Genomic DNA, 4,739 nt, shown 5'->3' with positions numbered 1-4,739 from the left:
GTTACTCTGTGTTTGGGGGTGGTGTGGCACTTGTTTTAACTGGTACAAAGTCATCACTACTGGAATTTAAGCAATTTTTCTACATGCTTTGTCTTCTAATCAGATTTTCTTAATTATTTAAATAGCTCTAATGTCCTATAGATGCAGGAAGTTCTCAGAGATGCCTACTCTGATCTTTTTCTGGAGATGTCATGTACACCCTCCAAAAAGAACCTGTTTTCAACTGCAGATAATTCATCCACTGTTTCAATCTCAAAACCTCAATACCTTGTTTTATTTCTTAATTATGTCAATAATCCCTTCATCTACTGCTTACTTGCCTATTCATGTATTCATTGAGCTGTACTGGGAAAAATACCTTGTTGAAGAAGTTATTTTATTAGGAAATATCTTTTAGAAGTAGTTATTTTGTTCCTCAGTATAATTACATGATAGCAGATGCATACTGGAGGAGGGAGAAGGAAAAGTTACTTGTGAAGGTTATTTGAAGTCAGCATAAAGCACCCATAAATATTTGATTTCCAGAGCCAAACCAGTGCCTCTCCCCCAGTCTGCCCAGTCGAAGAAGCAGCCAATGACTGGAAATCGTGGCCAGAGGATCACGATGAGGGGAGGGGATGTTCTGGCTGCAAACAAGCACAGGAGGGGAGATGTGCCATAACCTCAGCTTGGTCCTGGGGGAGTAAAATGAATATAGAACCGTTCCCTGGTTTCCATGTTGGGTCCTTGGCAGGGGAATGAGGAGGAGGAGGAGAACAGCTGTGCACTGAACTGATTTCTGCCAGCTCAGCACATTTACCTTGGACACCATCCTGACTTCCCAAATGGCAGGGGAGAGCGATCAGTGCTGACAACTTAGACTTCTAGACTGTGTTTATTCTCCCTCTCTCCTATTTCACTTCCCTAAACGTTTCCATAATTCAGGCATTGATTTCAGCAGCACAGCTACAGAGCACACGCCGCATTCCCTTTGCTGCGCAGCACATCACTAACAAAGCAACCACTTCTTTATTGCAGGATAAAAGCACATCTCACAGCTATGCTGTCAGTGGCGGCAGGAGGAATGGGGCACTCTGCACCATTTCTGGGCATTTATTCTTCCATTTATTCCCAAATGCTTTGCAGAGCAGTTGGCACCCGGTGTGTGGACCGTGAGCCATTAAATCACATCGAACGCATCTGAAAGAGTTTGGGGAGTTACTGGGCCATCCAAACCCTGCACTGTCACTGCAAGGCAAAAGAAGAAACATCCACTATTAACATTTTTCTTCCAGGAGCAGCTCAGTGGCCTGTGCCCTGTTTGCTGGGCACCTGCCCTGCTGAGGGAAGACCTGGCTGTTCTGCTCAGCACCGAGGCACGTCCTTAACTCCCACTGAAATATGGGAGAGGACAGGGATTACAAGTCCTCCCTGAGCAGCCAGAACAGAACCCATTAAGGTATTGCAAGCCACGCAATTCAATGGCCCTGAAAGTATAATTTGATTGTAATTCAGGAGGTTACTAAAAGGAAATCCATACCAGGCTGGAAGATAAGCGAAGGCGAGGAGTGTATTTACTGCGAGTGGTGAAATGTGAGGTGTGTGAGTCCCTTATCTCCTCTGTCTGCACTTTATCACCACTGAAGGCAAGTAAAAGGGGAATAATATCTGGTTCACAAGAGAAGATTGGATTAAGTTTTCCCAAAGGTCTTGTGGGAGTTATTTCCATTTCACTCTTGTCTGGATTAGCCTAATTCCTTCAGGCTCTTTCCAGATCTCTACAGGAGTAGGTCCTGGCTCATGGGAGGGAGGGGAAGATGGTTGGGGCATTGTGTTTCCTCATGGAGAAATTTGCCTTTGACCTCTGTAAAGGAATTGGGAAACCTACAACATCCTACCTGAGTGCAGGACTTTTTTAATATGAAGGTTTCTTTTTCGGATCTCTTTTTGTTATGCAACTTATTGCTTGGTAATAAGTGTCCCTTAGAGGTGTTTCTCAGAATCATTATTTATGAGAAGAAACAGGGTGTGCTGATGTCTTGCTGTGGTTCCTCTCACTGCCCTTGTCTCCAGCTCCAGCACCTTCCTGCAGAGCTCTGATTGACTTGGGAACAGCCCCAGGGGTTTTATCTTGATATTTGATCTCTGAGGAAGGACTTGGTCCTGTTCCAGACACTCAAAGGATGCTGCTGCTTCTGCTCAGGTAGGATCTGGTCTCCATCAGTGCCTCCATCACCTGTATTGTACCAGTTTTAGTGGCAATGCTGCAGTCTGGGTGCAAGGTGGTTCTCAGCCAGGATGGGCTGTCCAAGCAAAGGCTGATTATGCCCAGGAGGTGATTTTGTGCTTCATAAGCATTTGCTGTCCAGATATTCCAATTTTTTCCTAACCTTTCTCCAATAGATCACAATTTGCTGTACATGCACGTGGCTGAAAAGGAGAATGCACTTATGGACTGTTATGTTTTGCTGTTGCAGGGATGGTTTAACTCAGAAGAATTGATCCTAAACAGGCACTCATCACTTCCAGCTAATTCCACACTGTTTGCAAATGGAACAGAACACCTCTGGAGCTCACAGGCTCTGACAGGTACCTGCCAGGAAGTGTATAACAGCCCTTGGAGTGAAAAGAAAGGCTGCTTTCCCTGGTTTTTCATTTGGAGGAGGCAGAAGGTGATTTTTTTGCCCGCTAATGGCCAGTTCTGATCAGCACAGCATCTCCCACTCCTGTCAGAGCTTTGATTTCCAAGGACCACATGTTTCTCTTTCTAACACTTTTCTCATTTCTCTCTGGTTACTCTTGTAACTGCTGCATCTTCTCGGAGCTCCTGGGCACTATGAGACATCTCCTGGATGTGGAATCTTGTCATTTTTGATAAATCTCTGTGAACCACAGAGCTCAGCTGAAACTGCAGCTCAGCATCCTGAAGTGTCAGTTCAATCTATTTCTAGCACTGGGAAAAAAAAATAAAAATGGGAGAGCAAAAAACCTCCCAGCTTTATACCAGTAATAATGATGGGAACGAGTTGGCTTTCAGAAAATAATTTAATCCCTGGAGCATTGGAGGTGGGTTTTGAGGGTCGTGTGTAACAGAGCCTAAGGAAGGGCAAGTGTCCTGTTGTTGTGGCTTGTATTAAAAAAAAACCCCAACAACCTTTTTCCTCTGAAAGTTTATTAAAGTGCAGTTTTATTTTATTATTTTCCAGGCTGAAAGCACAAGTGGAACAGGATTCTCCTGGAAATCCTGAGGATTGCTTTTTGGCTTAGCACTGTCAGAGCACTTGGGTAGGTGCCCTTCATATTGTTTTATCTCATCCTGTGATCTGGAGGGATTAATTGTGCTGGTGGAGAGGCCACTGACAGTGCCTTTAGGAGGTGATTGATCCCTCACCAGGAGAGCTAGAGAGAGCTTTTCAAGGCAGAAATGGGTGCTGGCTCCTACTTGCCAGTGGAAAGCCCACAAAATCAAGTCTCCACGTCTTAGACTTTGAAATTTCCCTGTGGATTCACCAGGGCAAGAGGACAAATCTCACTCCTGTTTCCATAACCCTCCTGGGTTACACAACCCTTCACAGCTGTCACATTCAAATTAAATGTCACCGAATGCCACGGCAGAGGAGAATTAAAATTTGGCTGCTGTGTGTGCCTGGAGCTCAGGATCAGGGGTGATTCCCTCCCAGATGCTGAGCAGCAGCTCTGCTGGCCCTGCCTGGGCTCCAGCTCTCCACGAGGCCCTGGCTGAGGGTCTGTGGGGTGAGACAGTCAAACCCATCCTTCTGTCCCAGCCTCTCCCTCTCAGGCCAGCAAATTTCATCCTTAATACACCCTGTTTGAGCTGGGTTAGGACAAACCCCTTCTTGTCACGTAGTGTCACTTGTGGATTCCATCTCTTTTTTTGTGTGTTTGGGAGTCACTGGTTCAAATTCAACTATTGGCTGTGATGTTTTGTCATGTTCGTGCCATTCAAAACATCAGCCTTGTTTTATTATTTGAGTTGCTTTAAGTTTCTTTCCAAATACCATGAGCTATCAAGAAAATCTGCAAGTATATCTATAATTATATAGAATATAGAGAGGTACAGGTAAACGTATCTATAAGTGCATTTAGGGCAGGAATTAGGAATAAACAGGATGACCCCCTGTTTAGCATTCAACTTCATCCATCCTAACTCCCATTTTCATTTGTACTCTGCTTGTGACACACAAATCAATGCCCCCAAAATGAAATTGCTTTGTCTAATAATCCTTTGTGCCAGGGTTATCAATAGTTCATTAGGCTTGCTTTGCATCTGTCAATAAAAGGTGAAATGGAGAAAGAGAGAGCTCCAGGGAAGCAGTGAGTGTGTTCTCTGTGGAAAACGTCCTCCACTTTGGCCACCCTTGGTGGGTGTGTGCTGTGCTTGCAATGCACACACAGGTTTTAGTCACTTGAGCCACTTCAGAGCCTGGACAAGGTTTCATTTGTCCCTGAAGAGCCCAGGAGGGCTCTCGAGTCTCTGAGCGATTCACGCCGTGAAAACCCACGTCTGAGACACTTCCCTGGCAGCAGCAGGGATGGTTTGAGCTGTCACTGGCTTTTGTCACTGGTACAAAGGCAGGCTGGCCCTTCCTGGCTGGGGGTCAGAGTGTCTGTGCTCACTAACCAGCTCTAACCAGGTGCTGCTCCCTCCTCACCTTGCTTTGTGTGGCTTGACATGAGGGCTTGGATGTTATCCCTGCCATGAGGATTGGATGTTATCCCTGCCATGAGGATTGGATGTT

General features: G+C 45.5%; 1 long non-coding RNA gene across 2 annotated transcripts in view; it reads left to right on the top strand.

The window, feature by feature from the left end:
- Nucleotides 1–490: 490 nt before the first annotated feature.
- The window catches only part of LOC113976949, a 13,945-nt gene continuing 9,696 nt past the window's right edge, over nucleotides 491–4,739 (top strand). The window contains exons 1-4 of one of the 2 annotated variants that reach the window (XR_003537228.1): nucleotides 491–1,438; nucleotides 2,053–2,182; nucleotides 2,457–2,568; nucleotides 3,186–3,264. This is a non-coding gene — a long non-coding RNA (uncharacterized LOC113976949). Of the gene's footprint in view, nucleotides 2,183–2,456; nucleotides 2,569–3,185; nucleotides 3,265–4,739 lie in introns of both variants that reach the window. The other variant, XR_003537227.1, reaches the window with a different exon arrangement.

Source organism: Neopelma chrysocephalum, unplaced genomic scaffold (assembly GCF_003984885.1).
Source record: "Neopelma chrysocephalum unplaced genomic scaffold, ASM398488v2 Primary Assembly neopelma1_189, whole genome shotgun sequence".
NCBI classification, from domain to species: domain Eukaryota; kingdom Metazoa; phylum Chordata; class Aves; order Passeriformes; family Pipridae; genus Neopelma; species Neopelma chrysocephalum.
This window is presented reverse-complemented; position numbering and strand designations above follow the sequence as displayed.